Source organism: Bufo gargarizans, chromosome 2 (assembly GCF_014858855.1).
Source record: "Bufo gargarizans isolate SCDJY-AF-19 chromosome 2, ASM1485885v1, whole genome shotgun sequence".
Lineage (NCBI taxonomy): Eukaryota > Metazoa > Chordata > Amphibia > Anura > Bufonidae > Bufo > Bufo gargarizans.
In genome coordinates, this window is record NC_058081.1 from 130,046,920 (window position 1) to 130,073,426 (window position 26,507).

Below are 26,507 nucleotides of genomic sequence, written 5' to 3' on the forward strand. Positions count from 1 at the left end.
TGAGAGGAAGGTTTGATTGGTTTGATTTTGGGGTGCATATCACTTTTTTGACTGGTATCATACTTTTTGTGATGTAAAGTGATTTACTGAGTTTTATTTAACTGTGCTCACCTGAGGGGTTATATCATGTGATATTTTTATACAGCAGGTTCTTATGGATGTAGCGATACCTAATATCTATACTTTTTTATTTATTTAAGTTTTACACAATAATCTATTTTTTGAAACAAACAAAAAAATTATGTTTTAGTGTCTCTGTATAGTCTGAGAGCCATAGTTTATTTTTTATTTTTCGGGCGATTGTTTTAGGTAGGGTATCATTTGTGTGGGATGAGATGACGGTTTGATTGGCACTATTTTGAGGTGCATATGACTTTTTGATTGCTTGCTATTATACTTTTTGTGATGTAAGGTGACAAAAAATTTATTTTTCTACACCATTTTTATTTTATTTTTTTGACGGTGTTCGTCTGAGGGGTTAGGTCATGTGATATTTTTGTAGAGCAGGTCGTTATGGATGTGGCAATACCTAATATGTATACTTTTTTTTACATTTAACACACTAAAAACATTTTTTAAATAAAAAAAATAATCATGTTTTAGTGTCTCCATAGTCTGAGAGCCATAGTTTTTTTTTTAGTTTTTTTGGGCGATTGTCTTAGGTAGGGGCTCATTTTTTGCGGGATGAGGTCATGGTTATATTGGTACTATTTAGGTGGGCATATGCATTTTTGATCGCTTGATCTTCCACTTTTAGTGATGTAAGATGACAAAAATATGTTTTTTTTAGCACCGTTTTTATTTTATTTTTTGGACAATGTTCAGCTTAGGGGTTAGGTCATGTGTTGTTTTTATAGAGTCGGTCGATACGGATGTGGCAATACTGAATATGTCTTGCTATCAATGACTGCCGGATCCCAATGACTGCCGGTGCTGGTCCTTAAGTCACGTCCACCAGCGCCGTACATGTACAGCGCAGGTCCTTAAGGGGTTAAATATACCAGTGCAAAGCTGGGTTCTTCAGATAGTTGTAAATATATTTTAAAAGTAGAGTGAAGAACATTGCTCCCTAGTGAAGTTCAGGACGCTCTGCTGTCCATGTCCACCCCTGAATCCAGTGCTTATTTCTGGTGCTGGAGCTACTGCAGAACAGTTTATCAGTCTCTTAACAGGCCTTCACTATAAAAGTACTGGACAACCCCTTTAAATATATACAGTACATTAACTGTTGTTATGAGGTTACTCAGGTTCCCTTTATCTTGTATTACATTTTACTTTGGAGCCAGATGGTCCAATCGTATAATATAGCGGGAGACTTCTAGCGGGAGGCTTATTTTATGCATAATTGCAATCATATGAGCTGCCTTTAACTGCTGAATAAAAAATAAAAGTCATTATTTATTATACTGATGAAAAACTACATCCCTAATGTCCAACATTAGGGCCATAAAGACATTATCAGCTTTTCTGCAGTCCTTAATGACAAATGTGGATGTCACTGTACTGACTCTACTTAGGAATTACTATAGATACAGAATGGAGGACCTTTGCAGAACACAAGGAACTTTGACGCTCAAGCACCTGGGAAGGGTGCTGGGCCACTAAAATAGGTGTAGGATGGCTGAGAATGGTCGCACAGGTCACATGTACAAAACCCTTACATCACAGGAAGTGATGCATGCTGGTCCTTACCAAGGTGCCACAGGAAACAGGCTAAAAGGTATGCTGTGTCCAGGGCAGAAAGGAAACTGTGGAGCGGATTTCAGAAGGTACGGCATCTGCAGGCACAGAGTGCAGAACCGGAGCAATGCATGGAGAAACACTGGCAGAAGATCAGCGCTGCTCCCTGTCCTGTAACACAGATGTATGTGGGAAATGACGAAGGCAGCCAGGAGGGCAGTCTGGGACTACAGTGGTGAGTAGGCAAACACCGGCATTACGCAACTGCTGTTACACATTGTTCCTGTAAGGGCTCAATTACACAACCGTATTTATGTCTCCGCATCCATTCTGCAATTTTGCAGAACGGATGCAGCCCCTTTCATTTCCGTGGCCAAGATGTACTATAAAAGACAGCTTTTTGATTGATTTTAAAATGCAATTCACTATCCCTATAGTGCATTGCATTTTAATGTTAGTGCTATTCTGACCAGCAGGCTGCACTAAAGAGACACAGCCTCCTGGAAACTACTCAAGGCAGGCTTGGGGCCTACATGAGACCACAGCCAGCCTTCACTCACATCGGCACCCCGTGATCGCATTTGCAGGGTGTTGATAGGAGACAGAGGGAGTCCGCTCCCTCTGTCAGCGCTTTACATGTGGCGGGCGTGATTGCCCAAGGCATGTGAAGTGTTAAACAGCCCGGATCGGCACTCCTGCCAGTCCGGGAAGTTAGAGCAGGGCCGCAGCATGGGACCCATGCCGCGCTTAGACTGGGCTGTCGAAAAAAGCGACAGCCCAGCCTAAGGCCCCTTAGTGACCTCCGTAAAAAGGCGTATGGGTGGTCACTAAAGGGTTAAGACACAATTTCATGCATATAAAATGCATGTTAAAAACATAAACTGAAAAAATTGTTTTAAAAAATGCTAAATAAAACAAAACACCAAAAAATAGTGAGTTTAAAGGAGGCCTAAAGGATATTATTTCTTTAGAGATCATAGATTAAGACATATGTATGTTACATCTCCATGCGTCTGTGCACACATATGTATTTTCATTTGCTGTAAATATATATTTATGATACTTCGCTTTTAATGAACATGTTCAGCATGCCATAAGACCTTAAATACATTTATTAACAGTCCATTAAGAAAATGGTAATTTGTGCACTTCAAGCTTATTAAACCTGCGACAGATTGTCATCAAGCATGTGGGTGCCAAGTACATATATTTTTCTTTGCCTCTAGGGAATAGGCTGTGCTACACTAGAAGAAATGTAGAGGATGGTTTATAGGAAGGAGATTTCTTAAATCAGAGCTGGACAGGTTATTTTATCAGAACAGCATGTTCTAAAGTGACCTTGTATGTTTCCAAGTTATCATTGGTTGATATAATACACCTGATTTAGGAATAATATGAGAACACTTTGAAGTGTTCTGTTTTTCTGCAGGAATCATATTTTAATACTGCACATGACTCAAATACAGAACTGTGCAGTTTCCAGCATTTGTGGATAACCATTACATTGATGATGCATACTATTATTTATAGCACAGGAATTTACTCCTAAATCTTGAAGCCTCCTTAAACATTATGGGGGTCATTCATCAAACTGGTGCAAAGTAGAACTGGCTTAGCAACCAACCAGAATCCTCTATTAACCTATAATTCTGTTGCCTTTAGGCCTCATGGACACGACCGTTGTTGTGTTCCGTTCCGCAAAATGGGTCTCCGTTGTTCCGTGATCCGTTTCCTTTTTGTCTTCCTTTATTTTTGGAGGACCACCAGACATAAAGGAATGTAAAAACAAGTCTAAGACAGGTTTGCCATGCAAATGATAGGAATAAAACAGACGCGGATGCGCGGACGCGGATGACAACCTTGCGTGACCCAAAAGGTCCCATTGACTTGAACGGGTCCGCAAACCGTTTTCCGCGGAAATAATAGGACAGGTTATATTTTTTTGATGGACTGGAACCACGGATCACGGATGCGGATGGCAAACGGTGCACTATCCGCATTTTCAACTGCTCCATATAAATGAATGGGTCCGCACCTGAAACGCTAAAATCGGCGGAACAGACGTAGAAGCAAAGAATGGTCATGTGCATTAGGCATAAAGGGTAAATATAGCTTTACAGTAATCTGTATTGCTCAGTGCATCTACAATTACCTAGAAAGAAGCTTTGCCAATAATATACATTCAAAACCCCATGCCATTTGTATATAGCACGGTGGTGAACTTATGGCACACGTGCCAGAGGGGGCACTCAGAGCTAGTGCTCGCTGACACTGTTTTACTTAGTGTGGCTGTAAAGCCAATCCGGGCCGGTTCTTATTGGGAGCAGCCAAAGAGCAGGGTGGGCGGCTGTTTCCCATGTCCAGGCCAGGTTTTGGGCTAGGGTTTAAAAGCCCAGCCAGCAGCTCAGCTGGGTGTGGAATGAACCTCCAGGTGATAGTGAAGCTCTGTGTTTTGGGAGCTAAGGAGTTCTGCCATACTGCAAGGCTGAGAGCTGCAGGAGAGCTGCCAGCTGGAAGCCAGGTGCCCTAAAGCCTGCTGTGAACTGCCAGGTGACGTGTTTTTGAGTTCTGTGGACTCTTGCTGTGTGAATTAACGCAAGGATTCCTCTGGTGTGAATTAACACCAGGGCCCTGCCAAGTATTGTGTTTCTTTTCTGCCTTTTTTTGTTGAATAAACAGTGACTTTTGCTTTTCAACCATAGTTTTGCATCTGTATTGCGTCCACTTACCCTGCCTACCAGAGCAAATTCCTACAATTGGTGGCTTGGAGCGGGCAAGCGCAGCGGGGCTGGCGTCAACGTCAAAATATTTTTGGTTTGCACACGGTTGTATGTCCTTTATCAAACCGGCTAGATTCAAACAGGTGTCACGTGACGAAATGGAGGCTGTTATGAAGGCCCTCGTGGAGGCTAACCTGCAGCAACGCGAGGCAAATAAGCAGCAGCAGGAGACCAACCAGTTGCTGCAACAACATGTAATGGCTTTGCAGACAGCAGGAGCAACCCCAAGAGTACACAATGCCCGGAAAGCAGTCCGTGCAGCGATCCCAAAAATTACGACGTTGAGACCTACCTGGCAATGTATGAGAAAGTGGCCACCAGGGAAAAGCTTCCCCAAGACCAGTGGGCTGAGTTTGTCACTCCTTTTCTGACATCAGAGTCCCAGGAGGTGTTTTTTGATTTGTCAGACGATCAAGCGGCTGACTACCCAAAGGTAAAGGGGGAGATTTTAGACAGACTGGGGGTAAATGAGCTGGTCCGGGCCCAGCGGGTGCATCAGTGGGGGTTCAACCTGGCGGAGCCCGTGAGACCCCAGTATTATGACCTGCTCAACCTGTTGAAAAAGTGGCTACAACCTGACGTGCTGAGCCCCACTGCTATGTTGGACTGGTTGTTAGCAGACAGGTTCTGGAGGGCTCTGCCACCCCCTCTCCAGCAATGGATTGCCAGGTCTCTCCAGGTAATGCGCTGGAGATGGTAGACCTTGTTGAGCGCTATGGGGCTACGCGGAACTTATAGGGGGTTCTGTTGGGAGAGGGCAGTCAAAGTCGGGAGCCTGGCCATGTTCGAGTGGACTCTCCACGTCAGGGGGAACTCATGGACACGAACTATGGCTTCCGTCAATCATTATATGCCAGGAAACTATGTGCAGTGAAAGCTCCGGAGTCTGTGAACCACCTGAGCCAGGTTGAGGTGGGAGACATTCCAGCGGAGGATCTGTTGGACTCCGGAGCTTTTGGAAGTCTGGTGACCCTGGTAATGGCTTCCCTGGTACGCTCCGCTGAGTACACCGCCCGAAAGGTCGGAGTCATGTATATGCATGAGGACTTAAAAGACTATCCTACTGCTATGGTGTCTCTGTCTACGGTTTCCAGCAGGTGGATCCACGAGGTGGCTGTCGCAACCAAGCTACTTTACGAACTTATAGTCGGGAGAGACTTCCCGGGTTTCACGGCACTGTGTCATGTTCCGAGAATGACATACGCATGAGACAGATGTTACCCTAGCAGAGTGGCCCGGCTCAGAGGGGAGACCAGAACCCTGGGAACCTAAGTCCGAAGGGCCAGCGGCAGGGGTGACTGCCCCTTCAGTGGAAGAGGAGGAGACAACCCCGCTGAGTGTAATGGTGGGAGACATGGAGGATTTGCCGCCGGGGTCTGAGCTGGCAGACCTCAATGTCTCCGGGGATAATTTTGGTACCGTGCAACACCAGGATCCAACATTATCCCGAGCCTGAGAAAATGTACTAATAATAGATGATGAACCACAACAACCAGGGGCAGAGTCAGTGTACCCCCATTTTGTGGTTCATCAGGAATATGTTGTATCGGGTAAATCAGCTGCAAGGTGAATCCATTGAACAGTTGGTGGTGCCCCAGGCTTATCGCAAACTCGTGTTAGAGTTAGCCCACCAGCATGTTCTCGGGGGTCATCTGGGAATGCAGAAAACACAGTACCCGATACTATAACGGTTTTACTGGCCCGTGTGTTTAAAGAGGTGGACGAGTTCTGTAAGTCTTGCCTGACCTGCCAGGCAACTAGCTTCCAGAAACTTTTTCTCAGTCCCTTGGTACCCCTCCCGATCATTAAGGTACCATTTGAGTGAATCGCTATGGACCTGGTAGGTCCTGTACTGAAGTCTGCTAGGGGACACCAATACATTTTGGTTGTCCTTGATTACGCTACTTGGTACCCGGAGGCAGTGCCACTGCGACATACATCGGCGAAGCGTATAGCTAAAGAGCTAATGGAGATGTTCTCCCGAGTGGGGCTACCTAAAGAGGTCCTGACTGACCAGGGGACCCCTTTTATGTACAAGGTCATGAGGGAACTCTGCAAGTTGCTGCGTATTAAACAGTTACGGACGTCCGTGTACCATCCACAAACGGACGGACAGGTTGAAAGGTTTAACTCTAAAACTCTAAAAACGATGTTAAAAAGGGAGGTGACCAAAGATGGAAAGGATTGGGACCATTTTCTGCCCTATCTCATGTTTGCAGTGCGAGAGGTGCCATTTTGCCTTATGTCAGAGAATATAATGAGGCTGCTCAGCGTGCCCAGAGTCAGATCTATAATCGGCAGGCTCGGGTCCGGAACTTTCACCCAGGTGATCGGGTTTTGGTTCTGGTGCCAACCGTGGACAGTAAGTTCCTAGCCAGGTGGCAGGGGCCCTACGAGGTACATGAAAAAATTGGAGAGGTAAATTACAAGATACATCAGCTGGGGAGGCAAAAGCCGGAGCAGGTTTACCATGTTAATTTACTAAAACCTTGAAAGGATAGGGAAACCTGTACGGAAGACTGCCCGCGGTCGGGCTTTCTTAGACAAGAGATTTCGGCTCCTGTCTGATGCAAGGGAAGCAGTTGCCACAATAAGAATTGCTGACAGCCTCTCCTCTAAACAGGCTCAGGAAACCAGGGAGTTCATTAGTCGGAACACGGATGTGTTCTCAGACTTCCCTGGACGCACTTCCGTAATCCAACATGACATTGTCACTGAGCCTCAGGCAAAAGTCCAGTTAAAGCCATACCGAGTACCTGAGCTCGGCGACAAGCCATCTCGGAGGAAGTGCAGCTCATGTTGCGGCTGGACGTCATTGAGGAGTATAAAAGTGAGTGGGCCAGTCCTATAGTCTTAATTCCCAAGCCAGACGGGACTTTACGATTTTGTAACGATTTTTGGAAAGTTAAACGAAATATCAAAGTTCAATGCATATCCAATGCCTTGAGTAGATGAACTAATTGATAAATTAGGCCAAGCCAAGTATTTTTCTGTTTTGCACCCCACCAAAGGGTATTGGCAGGTACCATTGACGGAGGTTGCCAAAGAGAAAACTGCCTTCATTAGACCAGAAGGTATGCCCTTTGGCCTGAATGGCGCCCCAGCCACTTCCTAATATCTAATGGATATCATACTTCATCCACATTGGCGGTACGCCTCTGCTTACCTGGATGATATTATCATTCACAGTACCGACTGGGAAAGTCACTTCCCCAAAGTACAGGCCGTAGTGGACTCTATTTGAAACGCGGGACTAACAGCTAACCCAAAGAAATGTGCGATAGGGTTAGAGAAGACTAAATACCTTGGCTATGTCATTAGTCGCAAAGCCATTAACCTCTTAGGGACCGGGCTCATTTTCACCCTAAGGACCAGGCCATTTTTTGCTAATCTGATTAGTGTCACTTTATGTGTAAATAACTTTAAAACACTTTGACTTATCCAGGCCATTCTGAGATAGTTTTGTGATCACATATTTTGCTTCGTGACATTGATAAAATAGAGTAAAAAAATTAATCATTTTTATTTAAAAAAAAAATACCAAATTTACCCAAAATTTTGAAAAATTTGCAAATTTCCCATTTTAATTTCTCTACTTTTGTAATAGATAGTAATACCTCCAAAAATAGTTATTATTTTACATTCCCCATATGTCTAATTCATGTTTGGACCATTTTGGCAATAACTTTGGGAAGATATTTCCAATTCCAAAATTTCGCTTTTTTGGCAGATTTTTTCATTTTTATTTTTTTTTTCCAGTTACAAAGCAAGGGTTAACAGTCAAACAAAACTTAATATCTATGGCTCTGATTCTATAGCTTACAGAAACACCCAATATGTGGTTGTAAACTGCTGTACGGGCACACGGCAGGGCACAGAAGGAAAGGAATGCCATACGGTTTTTGGAAAGCAGATTTTGCTGGACTGGTTTTTTGACACCATGTCCCATTTGAAGCCCCCCTGATGCACCCCTAGAGTAGAAACTCCAAAAATGTGACCCCATTTTAGAAACTACACCCCTCAAGGTATTCAAAACTGATTTTGCAAACTTTGTTAACCCTTTAGGTGTTCCACAAGAATTAATGGAAAATAGAGATACAATTTCAAAATTTCAATTTTTTGGCAGATTTTCCATATTAATAATTTTTTCCCCGTTACAAAGCAAGGGTTAACAGCCAAACAAAACTCAATATCTATGGCTCTGATTCTGTAGTTTACAGAAACATCCCATATGTGGTCATAAACCGCTGTATGGGCACACAGCAGGGCGCAGAAGCAAAAGAAATGCCATACTGTTTTCGGAAGGCAGATTAAGCTGGACTGTTTTTTTTTACATCATGTCCCATTTGAAGCCCCCCTGATGCACCCCTAGAGTAGAAACGCCAGAAAAAGTGACCCCATTTAGAAACTGGATAGGGTGGCAGTTTTGTTGGTACTAGTTTAGGGTACATATGATTTTTGGTTGCTATATATTACACTTTTTGTGAGGCAAGGTAACAAGAAATAGCTGTTTTGGCACCGTTTTTATTTTTTTGTTATTAACAACATTCATCTGACAGGTTAGATCACGTGTAATTTTTTTTAGACCAGGTTGTCATGGACATGGCAATACCTAATATGTATACTTTTTATTTATTTATGTAAGTTTTACGCAATGATTTCATTTTTGAAACAAAAGAAATCATGTTTTAGTGTTTCCATAGTCTGAGAGCCATAGTTTTTTCATTTTTTGGGTGATTATCTTAGGTAGGGTCTGATTTTTGCGGGATGAGATGCCGGTATGATTGGCACTCTTTTGGGGTGCATATGACTTTTTGATCGCTTGCTATTGCACTTTTTCTGATGTGAGGTAACCAAAAATTACCTTTTTTTTTTACACTTTTTTTTTTTTACGGTATTCACCTGAGGGGTTAGGTCATGTGATATTTATATAGAGCAAGTTATTACGGACGCGGTGATACCTAATATATATACTTTTTATTATTTATGTAAGTTTCACACAATAACAGCTTTTTTAAAACAAAAAAAATGATGATGTTTTAGTGTCTCCATATTCTGAGCCATATTTTTATTTATTTTGTGGGCGATTGTCTTAGATAGGGGCTTAAATTTTTTTGCGGTATGAGGTGACGGTTAGATTGGTACTATTTTGGTAGGCATACGCCTTTTTGATACTTGCTGTTGTACTTTTTGTGATGTAAGGTGACAAAAAAATAGTTTATTTAGCAGTTTCAACTTCAACTTTTGGGGGTATAATCCCCTTTACAATGCATTCCAATACTTCTGTATTGGAATGCATTAGCTGTATGAGTAATACAGTGTGTATTACTCATACAGCTTCCGGCCTGTGAGATCCAGGAGGCTGGATCTCACAGGCTCATCACAGGAAGGCAGCGCCAATGCCTCAGGAAGGCATCGCGCTGCCTTCAATTCCATCGGGTCCCCCCTACAGCCCGCCACCTGCCGCAACCTGTTAAAGCCGCAAAAAGCAGGTCTGAATTGACCCGGGTGCATGCTCAATCATTTGAGCAGGCATCTTGTTCCTAACACAGCCCGCCGGGTGGCGGTGTTCGGAACTACACATTACGTACCGGTACGTCATGTGTCCTTAGGTACCGGGACATCATGCCATACTGGTAGGTCATGTGTCCGTAACAGGTTAAAAGCCCAGCCAGCAGCTCAGCTGGGTGTGGAATGAACATCCAGGTGATAGTGAAGCTCTGTGTTTTGGGAGCTAAGGAGTTCTGCCATACTGCAAGGCTGAGAGCTGCAGGAGATCTTCCAGCTGTAAGTCAGGCGCCCTAAAGCCTGCTGTGGACTGCCAGGTGACGTGTTTATTCAATTCTGTGGACTTTTGCTGTGTGAATTAACACGGTGATTACTGTTGTGTGAATTAATACCAGGGCCCTGTCAAGTATTGTGTTTCTTTTCTGCCTTTTTGTGTGAATAAACACTGACTTTTGCTTTTCAACAGTGGTTTTGCCTCTGTATTGCATCTGCTTATTCTGCCTACCAGAGCAAATCCCTACAATCCCCAGCGCTCTCCTGCCCTTCTTCTGCCATCTGCTTTTTTTTTCTTTTTTCACATCATCTAATATCAATGAGAATATGTGTAACACCCTGCTACTATCTTTAATGGTCTAACATAAATGCCATCTTATGTATTTCTGTCCAGGTCCTCCACATTGTGCAGTAATATTATTACTATGCAACTGTTATTACATGTAATGTGCCTGGTTCACCACCAGGTGGCAATGTAAATGTCAGAGCTATAGTTGTAGAGAATGGAGCTTGGGCAGAAGTGGGTGAGTCCTGCTTCCTGCAGGAAGGGTGGGGCAGCAGTCAGAGAAAGAGTTAGTGTGAGTTTGGACAGGAGGAGATAACCAAGGTGCGTCATTCTCAGGTGTGCCCATGGCAGCCAGAGCACCATAAGCTCCGCTGGCTATGGAAGAAGATGTCTGGAAGCCATAGGACCCAGAGGAATAGTTCTTCAGACACTATAAGAGAAGTCAGCAAGAGGAATAATTCTTCGCCTGAAAATAAGTTTTTGCTAAGTGTCAGGAGGGGAATAACACCCCTCGACAGCACCCCATCCAAGGATATCAGAACTGACCATACAGAAACCAGACCTAATCAGAGTTTAGTGCAGAATAAAAAAAGGAAACAGAGTTAATTAAGCAAGCCTGTCAGCACAGCAGACAAAGAGAGAAAGCAGAGTTATTGAGTTTGCCTGCAATTTTATGCTAAAGCCTGCTGGGACCAAAACAAAGCCTGCAAATTGTTTGGATGAATGTATATTCAAGTAAAGCTGCCATTGAACTTCACAACAAGGTCTGGACTCAATTTATTTTCCTTTATCCCTCAATTATTCCCCTTTTTAATGCTACGGAGCCAAAGCTTCGGGTCCCACTGTATCCAGGTTGGCATTCCAACTAAACCTGGGACGCGATATGTCATATCATGTACTCAGGAACATCCAGCTCCTCCTCTCTCTGTATCTTGCTGACTTTTCTAGGACATGGAGACTTTGAAGGATTATTTTGAAGAAGTTAAGCCAGCAAAAGATGAGGATAGTCATCATTAAGACCTGGTCCCCCTAAAGGGTGCAATCTGGATTGTATTGGCAGGCATAAATTACATATCTTAGTTTACGGCTGATGTAGTAATAAGTAAATGTAGGAATAAAATAAATAAAACTGACACAAAATGATTCTCCCTGCTCTCTTCCTGCAATCCCCGCCCTGCACTGTTCTTCTCCAATATTCTTCTATTAATAATTTTTTGCAACACTGTCGCTAGCGCATGAGCGCTTGCCATGTTTCTCCCTAAGAACAGCTCACAAGACAATGGCGGAGAATGTTCAGGATGTTTTATAGGGCTTTGACATCACAGGGGATGGCTATCTGCGGATTTGCTGGCTGCACAGCATTATGTGTGATCTTGCTTTCCCGGGCTTCTTACTTTCACTTTGTAACACGTGACAATTGACAAAAAAAGATTTATTACCATGAAGCGCAAGGAAATTCAGATTTGTTGCGAATCAAAGTTTTCCTAAACTTGGGACCGAATTCTACTTTGCTCAACAATAATAATGAGGTATACCTAGGTAACAAAGTCAGTCTGCAAGTTAGATACAGGAAGAAACTATGTATATGCCATGGGTTGAAGCCGTGATTTTTTCCTTTTGTGACAAGCATCCTTATAAAAAGGAGTTTTCAATGCACTCTAAAAACTATTGTTATCAGGAGTGAGGCTAATGTTCCAAGGCAATAAGCCCTATAAGATGTGTGCAGCACAGGAGAAGTTCCAGAGACAAAAGTTAAAAAATTTAATAATGAAGACTGGCTGAATTCTACAAGAAAAGGAAACCAGTGCCAGAGAGAACTGTTATTATAAATATTACATATGGTAGAAAGAGTCATTGGACTATTGTCTTCATAATATATTAAAGCAAAGATCTAAAATACAGTATCCAATTAATAAAATATAACCATATCTGTACAATAGACAGCTACCCCAATTCAAGACTTTAAGACCATTTTAAGAATGAATTCTTAATATTAATCAAGGTGTACTTAAAAGGATAACTGTCATATTTTTTTTATTTTTGGGGAGTATTGGATTGTGATGATTAATATCACCTTGGTGGCCCGATTTCAACTTTTCACTGTGTATTCAATTACCCCTTAATTCCACAGTTTTGTTCTCTGTACTGCCTACTTTTACCTGTGCTTAAAATAGGGTTGCTAGGCATGGTCCGTCTATGTGTTGAAGGACGGAGGACGCAGAAGCACGCAGCGTGCAAGGTCAGATTACTGACAGCCAGGGACTGTAAGTAAATGATTAGAGCCAGGTCCTCCCCAGCAGCTGATAACAGTGCCTGGGCTGTGTGCACTTCTCCCTGTCCCTGCGCTTGGCAGACGCTCCCTCACTCAGCAGAGCTGGAGAAGTAGAGTTGAAGCAGCGCAGACCAGGGAAGGGAGATCTCAGGGTGAGGGCAGTGGTGGCCATCTTAACGGAATAGTGAAATTGTAGTTTTATGCAGACTGGTTGCTAAGGGCTGAATCTTATTAAATATGGGGTAAGTCAGTCTAATAGTAACTGATTCTGGAATATCATGTTATTAGTAACTACATATATGAAAATTGAAATTAGGGTCTAAATGTGACAGTTATCCTTTAAAACAATATTATTAAAGAAAATTGAAGATATCATATGATAAATTTTTGTAATACACTTTATTATTTTTTTCTCTGTAATCTTCAAAATAGGCACCTGAAATTGAGGTGTCTATAGCAGTGTACACTGCTGATGAAGTGTAAATACACCACCTGCCACGCTGAATACCCTCTCTGACAGTACAATGGAGGCTGGACAAGACAGCATACCTATATCAGTGATGGCTTACCTCCGGCACTCCAGTTGTGGTGAAACTATGACTCCCAGCATGCTCCTTTAATTTCAATGGAGTTATGAGTATAGTCAAACATCTTGGAAGTTGGAGTTTTTCCACAGCTGGAATGTCGGAGGTTAGCCATCACAAACCTATAGCAAACTGGGCTAGTGTGGTGGGGCACTTGAAAAAAAATGCTCAGTCATGTTTAGCAAACTTAATTGCCTGCTGCTGGTGCTGCTGTGGCTTCTGCCACTTTTAGTAGCAAAAACAATGGGAGGTTGGTGACTCAGAGAGGGGCCTCCTGGTCAGAAACTCCAGAAGCAGATTTATGTTGGGGGAAAGTCATGGTAAGCTGTATACAGAGCATATCCTGGCAATACAGCAATTTTGCCTCCCTTTCAGCATCAGGAAAACAATCCAGTAATCTTCACTTTTCTTGATACTAATTATATACTTGTCAGCATGTAATCAACCAAGCATACTGTCACGCTTCAGTGTCGGAGGGAAACAACACACCGAGCATAGGAGTGAAGGGGGTAACAGGGAATCAGGCTTGAGAACTAGGGAAGGAAAATGAACACCTCCTAGTGAAAACCCTAACCAAAATCCTGACTGACTACCAGTATGAACAGACCCCCAAAGGTAGGTGAGTTAATATGCAGGAATACCTAGAGTCCCATCAAGCCTTATAGGACCCTGTTACTAATGGCAGGGATGAGACTACCTGTTCCTCCAAAAGGAAGGACGAACAGGAGTCTCCTTCAGGCCTAATACAAGCAATAGGGAAATGCAACACACAGAACCCAAACAAGATACAAAAGGGAAAGAAAAGACTTAACTTCAAAGGAGCAATGGAATCACCAGGAACTCAGCTGAGATCTAACCACAATTTCTCCAAAAGTTCAAACAGAAGCTATAAACCGCACAGCATTGTAGGAGAAGAAACTATAAGTAGATAAGGTTAAATGACCCTTATAGCCACATATGGGGAAAGGAGGTGTGACAACCATCAGAAACTACACAGACATCACTTGATCCAAATGGAAAACATGTCAGATCAATCCATGTGCTGCCATTCTCACCGATCTCCTGCCACCTGTCGTGGGAACGTCCATGACACATACAGCTTGTCATACTTGCCAGCGTGCCCAAAGACCTTGTTCTTTCCAGTTCCGCCCCCCCCCCCTGAAATAATTGGTCATGGCCAGTGTCATCATCATCTTCATTCTCATCCTTCTGCATCACCAAGTCCACCAGTTATAGCTCTTTATTTTATACTACTCCACTTCTTCCATCATGGAGCTTCTGCAAGGTGGCAAGCAAGATGTAGAAGCCGTTTCTTCCACCATCTCTTGTTGTATCAATTTGAGCATTTTCTGTAATATAAATATCAGTGGGGTGACAGTGTTTAAGCTGCTGTTGACCCTGCTCACAAATTTGGTGGTCTCTTTAAAGGCCTGAGTATGCAAAAGGCCACTCTAATGAGATACTATACTGCCTAAGCTGAAAATAACACTTGCATTCTGCTGTGGCAGTGTTGAGCATGTTATTTTCTCCAAATGCAACACAGTCACGAAATTCCCACACTTGCCACTGACCACCTTGCCCAGTTTTAGTTGGTGGTGAGAAGTCCAGTGGGAAATTTGTTGCTTGATGCAAATTAGCAACTGATCTGCCATGCAGGTTCTCTCACTCGGTTTTAAGACAGCATGGCAAATGCTTCACTTTACAGATTTAAAATGAAGAGCAGGAGTGGAAACAATGCTCTGTCTTGTTTCTGTTGGATATAAGGAAAAAACCCATAAAGGTGGATGTGGATAATAGGGTTGATCACGAATATTCGAATTGCTAATTTTTATCGCAAATATAGGTACTTTGAAAATTTGCTAATATTTAGAATATAGTGATATATATTCGTAATTTCGAATATTCAAGATTTTTTTATTGCAAATTTTGTGATGCTAATTTTTATTGCAAATTTTTTAATTGCCGAGTAAAAAGATGATTCCTCCCTGCTTCTTGCTTGTAGGCCAATGACTCTTTGGCCCACAAGCAAGAAGCAGGGCGGAATCATGACTTTAAATGGGAAAAAATGTGAATATTCTAAAAAAACAAATATATAGCACTATATCGAATATATTCGTTTTTTTTATATTCGTAATATTCTAAAACAAGAATATATAGCAATATAGCGAATATTCGAAAAAAAAACTAATATAAAGCAATTTTGGTAATATAGTGCTATAATCTTCTGTGTCTAATAGTTGTAATTTTTTTCTCATCTGAAGTCCCAAAAAGATTGCTCTACATTCGTTGCTCGGCTATTTAAAAATTTTAAATAAAAAAAAAGATTATAGCACTATATTAGCTAAATTGCTCTACATTCGTTGCTCGGCTATTTAAAAATTTGAAATAAAAAATTTGCATATTACGCGATCATTACCTTGTCGATTTTTTTTAGTAAAAAAATCGTAGAATATAAAGAATATTTGAATTTGTGAATATTCACTGAATATTCTACAAAATATTTGTGCAATATCAAGAATTCGAATATGACCCCTGCCGCTCATCACTAGTAGATAATTGCCTGGTGTGAAAACCAGACGACTAGTGTTGATTGAGTACCGTAGCACTCGAGTATAATGGAAGTCAATGGGAGAACCCGAGCATTAAACCAGGCATAGCCTGCTCTGAAGAGGGGAGGGTGCCTGGTGACTAGTGACTAGGAAAATGTCAGAGATTGATGGAAACACCACTAGCATGGAAAGGATGTCTGGATGCATGTTGCACTTGCAGGTCGCTGCTGGGAACGATGTTGTCTGAATAGTATGCCATATTTACAGACTGACAATAATACGCACAAAACCAAAGAAAAAAAATATTTTAGAGGAAAAATTTATAGGAAACATTCTTTCCTGTATATTTACTTGTATATAAAGTGCAAGTGCTGCACAAGGAAGAGGCACTCCGATATAACCTGTATATCACATAAAGGAGGGCCTTGTTCACATTGTAGTACAATAGTTCATGTACTGGGACTCCTACACTCATAAAGGCTATGCACTAAGTGAAAGGGCTGCCAAAAATTACAAGAAACCGGGACTCCAATACACCCTTTGTTACACATAAAGGAGGGCATCATATACAGCCTTGAAAAATTATGATTGATGGCCTGCTGGTGACCCTCAAAAACATTTGGAGCAAGGGTCTGTTGATCTGACCATCTAAAACATTATGGGCGAGGGCCTGCTGCCGCTTTGGTGACTCTAGATAACCTAGTACCATCGCACGTCACCGTGATGGCGACGATCCATTCGGATGTCTGCCCTATCAACTTTCGATGTTATTTTCAGCCTAAACCATGTAAACCATGGGCAATGGGGGAATCAAGGTACGATTCCGGAGAGGGAGCCTGAGAAACAGCTATGGCTACCACATGCGCGCAAATTACCTATTAGATATAATTAGGTGAGGGCCTGCAAGTGAGCAGACCCTGCAAAAGATTTTAGGTGTGGGGCTACAAGTGAGCTGACCCTGTAAAAGATTGTAGGTGAAGTCCTGCTGGTGAGCTGACCCTGTAAAAAATTATATGCGAGGGCCTGCTGGTGAGCTGACCCTCTAAAACATTATATGTGGGGACCTTCAGGTGAGCTGACCCTGTAATACATTATATGCAAGGGCATGCAGGTGAGCTGACCCTATAATATATTAAATGCGAGGGCCTTCAGATGAGCTGACCCTGTAAAAGATAGGAGGTGCAGACCTGCTGGTGAGCTGACCCTCTAAAAGATTTGAGGTGCGGGCCTGCTGGTGAGCTGACCCTGTAAAAGATTGTAAGTGCGGGACTGCTGGTGAGTTGACCCTCTAAACGATTATATGCGAGGGCCTGATGGTGAGCCGACCCAGTAAAAGAATGTAGGTGAGGGCCTGCTGGTCAGCTGACCCTCTAAGAAAATTATATGCGAGGTCCTGCAGCTGAGCTGACCATCTAAAAAATTATATGAGAGGGCCTGCAAGTGAGCTGACCCTGTAAAATATTATATGCGAAGCGCATATATGCAAAGACATTATATGTGATTAATAAGCATGTTGATATGATGAAAGAGGAGGATAAGCATGAGAAAAGGAAGATTCAACCATATACCCTTGTTTGTTGTGGAAGGGGTGCATGGGAATACAGTGTATTCTACATTATAAACAACACATTTAAAGTGCCTATATGTTCAGCTGCTTTCCTCTGGTGGAGTCGAGAAGTCATGGTCAATCTAGGCCTTGTTCATTTTTATGCTTATCTGTTATAATGCCACCTGCAGCACTAAATACCTGCTCATACAAAACGCTGGCAGCAGGGCAGACCAGCACCTCCAAGGCGTAGAGCGCCAGTTTGTGCCACTTGTCCAGCTAGGACACCCAGTAGTTGTAAGGCACTGAGGGATCATTGAGGAAGCTGACATGGTCTTCTATGTACTCCACCATCTTCCAATTTTTTTTCCTCCTTGTGACATTAGTCTGCACATCAGGGTAAGGTTGCTCACGGGGTGTCATGACACTGTCCCAGGTTTTGGAGAGTGTTGCCCTGCCTCTGTTGGAACTGATGTGTTTTCCCCTTGTCTCCTCTCCTCGGTTGGCCAAGAAACTATGGACTCTGCTGCCAGCGTTAGCAGATGTAAATTTATGGAGCAATTTTTCATCAAGAATCTTCTGGTATTGCACTGTTTTGCTTGTCCTCTCCACCACAGGAATGAGAAATGAGAAGTTCTCTTTATAGAGAGGGTCGAGAAGGGTGAACACCCAGTAATCTGTGTTGTCTAAAATGCATATAACGCGCGGGTCACGGGAAATGCAGCCTAACATAAAGTCAGCCATGTGTGACAGAGTACCAACAGACAAGACTTCGCTGTCGTCATCAGGAGAATCACTCTCAATCTCCTCTTCCTCCTCTTCTGCCCACCCATGCTGAACAAATGGAATTAAACTTCCATGGGTACTACCCTCTGTAGCGGAGGCAACTGTCTCCTGCTCCTCCTCATCCTCCTCTTCATCGTCCAATTCGTGCTGAGAAGATGGACTGAGAGTGGTCTGGCTATTACCCTGTGTAAAGTCTTCTTCCCCCATTTCCACATCTTCCACATGCAAAGCGTCGTCCTTACTTCTGAGCAGTGAGCGTTTGAGTAGACACAGAAGTGGGATGGTTATGCTGATAATAGTGTTATCACAGCTCACCATCTGCGTAGATTCCTTTAAAGTTTCTTAAAACCTCACAGAGGTCAGACATCCATGCCCACTCCTCACTTCTGATTAGCGGAAGCTGACTGGAAAGGCGACAACCATGTTACAGCTGGTATTCCACTATTGCCCTCTGCTGCTCGCAAAGCCTGGCCAACATGTAGAACGTGGAGTTCCAGCGCGTTCTCACATCGCACAACAGCCGGTGAGCTGGCAAGTTAAAGCGCTGCTGCAGCGTTGACAGATCGACGGAAGCTGTCGATGACTTTCGGAAATTTGCACACACGTGGCACACCTTCACCAGTAGCTCATGCAAATTGGGGGAGGTTTTGAGAAACCGCTGAACCACTAAGTTTAAGACGTGGGCTAGGCATGGAATGTGTGTGAGCTTGCCGAGCTCCAAATCCACCACCAAGTTACGACCATTATCATACACAACCATGCCTGGTTGTACGTTGAGTGGCGAGAGCCATAGCTCAGTCTGGTCACTTATCCCCTGCCACAGCTCTGTCATGGGGCCACTACTGCCACCTGTGCTGCTGCCACTGTCCCCACTCTGTAATGTGGCCACTACTGCTGTTGCCACTGTCCCCTCTCTGTCATGGGCCACTATTTTCATTGTTACACAGAACTAAATTATAAACCCCTATTAAAACATAACCACTATTGTCATGGTTACTGCCACCATCACCACTCTGTCATGGGGCCACTACTGCTGCCACCATGACCACTTGGTTATGGGGCTACTTTTGTCATGGTTGCTGCTGCTGGAACCCCCGCCACACACACACACACACACACACTCTGTCGTGGGGCCACTATTTGTCAGTGTTATTGCCACTGCTACCCTCCCCACTTGAATGAGGCACACATTTGTTTGTTTTTTTACTTTACTGTAGGGTTTTGTACACTTTTCTTTTTTGTTTAACAGAAGGGGTTAGCTATGAATCTGGTTGCACTGCATAGCGATGTAGATGATGATAAATTACAACTGCCTATAATGTTGATGGCACAGTACCTACAGAATGTGGGTGTACTAGAATGTACTGTACACGGTGATACACTCTCCCTGCAGTGTAAGTTCGAAGCCTTCACACAGATATTGGGACACCGAGAGGGATAAATATGATTAGGGAGAATGGCCTGGGTGTACCAGATTTATTGCCATTCATGACAAATCAATTTGTAACAAATTTAATTTCCTGTTGAAATTCAGCAAATCAACAGAATCACATTTTTCAAAACTTCGCGCATCACTAATCAAAGCTTATCTATTCTCTACTACTACAATGACCCCTGCACAGGTCACAGAGCATGGCTAGAAAACTCTCCCATAAAAGTCAAAGAGATTCCTCTTGAGTCTTGACCATTGTCTATGGCCCATGGGGCTACCGTAAAGCAATTTTCTTAATGCTTCCTTAATGCTGTTAAGAACAGATCAGGCAAGATGGCTGCCCCCATAATAATTTGCAGGAAATAGAATAAGAAAATCTGTAATCTGAAAATAAAAAAAAAATAGAAAAAAAGCCTGTATGTTACTATCTAGTTTTAACTGGCAGGTAAATCTTTTGGTGACACAATTCCTTTTAAAGAGGAGTTTTGTTTTTCTTTGTAATTAAAATTATGCTTTACATGGTAAAGAAAGATAATGTTATGCAGTAAAAGTGTTGATTTACATCTTTAAAAAAATGTAGCATGTCCTTATATCACTTATGCTGCCACTGAGCTTTAAAAAAACTTCTGATATGTCATAGTGATGTACTAAAGGTTTTCATCAGTGGGGTCTGAGTGCTGAGAGCCCCACCGACCCCTAACATAGTGCACCAACTCTCCTTGCTGAAGGAGATGGAATGAATATGGGCACATAGACTTTCTATAGAACTTGTTTTTTGGAGCCTGGAGAGAGAGCATGCTATGTGAGAGCTTCTTTCTCCTCATTCTAGAGATTTGTGGGGGTCTCGGCACTCAGACCCAGCCAAACGCAACCTTTGATATGTCACTATTACGTAGCAAAGTTGTTGTTTTTTCAAAGCTTAGTGGCACTTAAAAGCATATGACATGGTCTGTACAACATTGTGAAGCAATGTGCCAACACAGCTGATGGAATGAATGGTAGTCTCGATTGGTGCATTTTCAACATAGACAACAGGCTTCAGTTAACTGTTTGCTGTACCTATATAGTATATATCCTAGGAATAAATAGTATTACATCTCCTTTTAAGAGATCACACTAATGTTAAAAAACTACACCTAAAGTAAATTGCGATGACAGTCTCTGCTTCAGAAGATAGGCAAAAGGGTAGGAGAGGGCATATCCAGACCTGTTCTGTAGAAAAGAGGCAAAAGGATTCTTGGTTTGAGAGACAATCAGTGAGATCTGTGTTATGCTAAAATCCTGTTGTGAAATTGCTCAATGGAAGTTATTGTATTTCCAATCTGGTTCTTGTGTGTACTAGATTACTCTGTGCATATAGTGAGTATTCTTATGTTTTTGACCCAGCTTGTCTACCCAATTATTCTTTGCACTTTTCTTTTTCTTGTTACAGTGTTTGGCTTTGCACTGCATATTTACTATTCTCCTGCCTTGTGCCCAGGGGCGTTGCTATGGTCTCAAAAGATCCGGAGCCCAAGCCCCAATAAATATGGCCAAATTTTGTAAGTCGACCTTCCCACCGCATTTTACTGTACTTGCTATACAGCAGCACATACCTCCCACATCCAGTGCCTCCCAGGTAATGTCTCCTCTGATGTAGATCTTAGGTTCCTCACTTTTCTATCATCATCCCCCAATCTGGACTCCCAACAGTGTTATCCTGCTGCTCGCTATGCACCCCAATATCCCCAAATACTATCCTGAAGAAATATACTATCCCCCCACAGGAATAGTGATTCTCAAATTCCCACCAATAGTAATTCCCTTCTAGAATGCCCTCATTAATAATACTGCCCCCTACAGTGCCCTAACAGTGACGATGCTTCACAAAAGTGCCTCCATTAGTAGAAGAGCCCTCCAGTATTAATAATGCCCTTATAGAGACCCCAGTAATAATAAGCCCCCCCATTTCCCCCCAGTGGTAATAAAGTTCTCTACAGACCCTTCAGTAGTAATAAGGCCCTCTATAGTGCTCTTGAAAGAAATATGGTGGATCTATAAGTCACTCCTATAGAGCCCCCAGTAATAATAAAAATGCCTAATGTCCCCTGGATTTAAAATGTGCCTACAGTGTCCCCAGTATTTATTTTGCCCCTTACTGTTATAATGCTTGCCCTGAAGTTCCTCCAGTAATTAGAATGCCCACTGAAGTGCTCCTGTAGTTATATTCCTCCCTTTAGTGTCCTCAGAAATTATAATCCCTCAGCCCCTCCACCATACAGTCCCATGTAAATAACACTATTTCCCTCCGCCGTAGAGTCCCATGTAAATAACATCACACCATCTCTCCATCCCCCTCCCAGGGCTGCCATCAGGGGGTACAGCCAATACCCCAGTAAGGGGGTAAAGCCAATACCCCCCTCCCATTTGTCAGTGACTTGAGTTGAACTTTATTGCATCGCTAGAGGGGGGCAATTGATTATTCCTTTAGTGATGTCCGGTTCATGAACGAATCGTTCATTTGAATCGATTCAGTTCACTGAACCGGAGGAGTCGATTCACCTGACTGAGCTGATCCGCGTAAAACAGCTCAGTCTGACCTAGAACACAATAGCAGAGCCGCTGGCAGCAGGGAGGGGAGGGGCTCGGGAGGAGTGTAATCTGATCCTAGAGTGGAAGCTGCTTCTGCCAGCCCCTCCCCTCCCCGCCCACCAACCAATCAGAGCTGAGTCAGTGAGTCACAGCACACAATAGCAGAGCCGCTGGCAGCAGGGAGGGGAGGGGCTCGGGAGGAGTGTAATCTGATCCTAGAGTGGAAGCTGCTTCTGCCAGCCCCTCCCCGCCCACCAACCAATCAGAGCTGAGGCAAGGCAAGCACTAGCAGCTCTGAGTCACTGACACAAGTACAGGGAGTCTAAGAATCGAATGAGTCTCAGGTTAAAAGAATCTAAAGATCCGACTTAGTTAGAGACTCATTCGATTCTTTGAGTTAAAAGAACCGTCAGTCACTAGAACAGTTTACACTGAGGCTGATGCTTTTGCAGCAGTGATAAGATTAAGGGACAGGAGCAGAGAGATAAGAGAAGTGACAGATGACTGTGAAGACCACGCGATCTGTTGCTCAGAAGCCATGAGATTATAAGGCTACTCTCACACTAGCGGCAGGATGGATCCGACAGGTTGTTCACCCTGTCGGATCCGTCCTGCCGTTATTTCACCCGACCGCCTCTCCGTCCCCATTGACTATAATGGGGACGGGGGTGGAGCTCCGGCGCAGCACGGCAGTGCATGGCGAAAGGCCGCCGGACTAAAAGTACTGCATGTCCAACTTTTTAGTCCGGCGGCCTCTCACCGCGAACTGCTATACTGCGCCGGAGCGCCACCCCCGTCCCCATTATAGTCAAAGGGGACGGAGCGGCAGCAGGACGGATCCGACAGGGTGACAATCTCTCTTCAGGTTTATTAGAAAATCGTGCACAAATTGCACACTAGTTATTTTCCTGAGTGATGTCTGTGTGGACTGTGGGGACTATTTTATTATCAGCCAGTGTTACTGTTATCACCTTATCACATACAGTTTTCCCTGTGCATTCACTTAGTTGTACTGCTGTCAGTCTGCTGTCACTGTGGGTAACAATGCATTGCATGCACAACAAACAACAATGCACACCACACAGCTCCTGAGTGACTGAGTCCTCCTGTCCGCTTCCCTTCATTCCTGACTCACTCAGTCAGAGCTCAGACAATGTACCAAGAGCCGACTCAGCGAGTCAGCAAGTGAATCGAAGCATCCCCGCATGCGCACCACCTAAGCTCTTCAGTCAGTAGACTCAGCAAATGAACCGAAGATCCGATTCATGAATCAGTTCATTTGAATGAGCTGATTCAAATGAACCGATTGATCTGAAAGATCCGAACTTCCTATCTCTATACCTTGACCGACCCCCCCCCCCCCCCCCCACCTTCACTCCGCTGATTCCCGTATTATACCTGGTATACCGGCTCCGGCTGCATTCCCCTTTAAAAGGCTTTGAGCCGCTGCGCAGCTGCAGGTGACGTCAGACGCTGTCCGCTGCCTGCTGCCGCCTCATGCCATGACGCCGCCTTCAGATTAGCGCGCCACAGCCTGCCTGCCTGCTGCAAGCAGCGTTTTGGTGTCCGCCTCCATAGCAGAATGGAGGCGGAACGGAGCCAAACGGATGCATTCTGAACGGATCCTTATCCATTCTGAATGCATTGGGGCAAAACTGATCTGTTTGGGGCCGCTTGTGGGATCCCTGAAACAGATCTCACAGGCGGGCCCAGAAATGGCAGTGTGAAAGTAGCCTGTGCCGCATACTGAGCTGAGCTATTTCAAAGGCTCCAAATTATTTATTTTCATATTGATCCTTATGTTGTCTACTTGGCTAGGCAGCTCTATGTTGTGTGGTCTTTGCTCGGGGGTAAAATACAAAGCTGTTTTCTGGATTATCCCACAGGGCCAGGATCCTCCATCACTTATTGTTATTAACCCCTCCCTTGCCAGCCCACCCAGCCCTATTTAGCTTTGTGTTCTGCTTTTAAAAAATGTTAAGGCCATGAAGGGGTCAATTAAGTGTTGGAGGGGGTGGGGGGTGTTATTGTGCATATTGTGTTTGGGATCCATTTAACAAGTTTGACCAGTTGGGTTTGAGAGTGGTTGAGTGTCATCCACAGATCCCCCATAAAAGTGTCATCCACAGATCCCCCATAACAGTGTGTCATCCACAGATCCCCATAACAGTGTGTCATCCACAGATCCCCCATAACAGTGTTCGTCATCCACAGATCCACCATAACAGTGTGTCATCCACAGATCCCCATAACAGTGTGTCATCCACAGATCCCCCATAACAGTGTGTCATCCACAGATTCCCCCCATAACAGTGTGTCATCCACAGATTCCCCCCATAACAGTAAGTCCTCCACAGATTCCCCCCATAACAGTAAGTCCTCCACAGATTCCCCCATAACAGTAAGTCCTCCACAGATTCCCCCCATAACAGTAAGTCATCCACAGATTCCCCCCATAACAGTAAGTCATCCACAGATTCCCCCCATAACAGTAAGTCATCCACAGATTCCCCCCATAACAGTAAGTCCTCCACAGATTCCCCCCATAACAGTAAGTCATCCACAGATTCCCCCCATAACAGTAAGTCATCCACAGATTCCCCCCATAACAGTAAGTCATCCACAGATCCCCCATAACACTGTAATAGTAAACCTTGTGCTTTTAAGGTGTTTTTTCTTAAATGTGCCAGGGGAAGATTGCTAGGGCAGATTAGAACAGGTAGTGTAGTTAGTGTTAGTGTAGGGTCCTGCTTAAAAGAGTCTACCTTGTCGTGGTAGCAGGCTTCATATTATTTGGTCAAAAAATAATTCCTTACTGAAATCGCTGATTATCATTTTTTACTGTCTTTGTAGTTGTAAAAAAATAATGAAATTGGGGGTAGGTCCTTGGGGGTGGAGGGGAGGTGGAGTCAGGATGGATTCTAAAGGGGCGGGGTAGAAGGGGGGACCAGGCCTTGAGCTGTGTAAGGGGCCCCAAAATTTCTGATGGCAGCCCTGCCCTCTCCAATATACATTCCCATATAAATAACATCCCTCTCTATCTACAGCCCCCTCCAAAATACAGTCCCATGTAAATAACATGACTTCCCTCCCTTCAGCCCCTCCAATATACAGTCCCATGTAATTAAAATCACCCCCTCCCCAGCTGCCTTCAACATACAGTCCCAGGTAAATAATACCACCCCCTCCTTAGCTGCCTCCCTAAACATTCAGTCCATGCAAATAAAATCATTTCCTCCCGCAGCCACCTTTAACACAGAGTCCCATGTAAATAACATTGTCCCCTCAACATTCAGTCTTAGGTAAATAAAATCACTCCCTTCCACAGCTGCCATTAGCATACAGTCCTGTGTAAATAACATTACTACCTCCCCCAGCCGCCTTCAACATGGGATCCCATGTAAATAACATCACTCCCTCCCACAGGTGTCATTAACATACAGTCCCATAAGAATAACATTGCCTCCTCCCACAGCCGCCTTCCACATTCAGTCCCATTTAAATAACATCATCCCCTCCCCATACACCTCCAACACACAGTCTCATGTAAACAACATCACCCTGTCCCAGCCACCTCCAACATGCAGTCCCATGTAAATAACATCACCCCCTCAACATTTATTCCTATGTAAATAACATCACTCCACCCCACTCCAACATACACTCCCATGTAAATAAAATCCATCCCTTTAGCCCTAACATACAGTCCCAGTTAAATAGCCACAATCCCCAACCTACTCTGCCTCTCACACTGAGAAATCTACCCTCTCACTTACCTCTCCTCATGTAACAGACCTCACCACAACTTCTTCCTCAACCACTGCCTTCTGCAATGATCACATGGACTGTGATGTCATCACAGGTCCTTCAGCTTTTCCAGTGCATTAGAGGAAAACAATACAGTTGTATCTGACCAGGCAGTACATTCAGGGCCTCAAACAACATATCAGGGGCCCAGGCCCCATTTTTTTTTGCCTAGCAACGCCCCTGCTTGTGCCTGTGTACCTCTTACTTCTATTAGTTCTGGCTTGGCTTCCTTATTATTACTGCTTATTATTGCTATTTAGATACTGTTTTTGTCTTTGTTGGTCTACCACTTTTTTTAACCCCAGCTAGCACATCTATTAGAACTGTCCACTTAACCTACCAGCATCTACACAATTAACACAATACACTACGTGCAGGAAATGCTCAAGGTTAACTAATAAAGTTATTGAGAGGGATAGCTCTTATTTGAGCA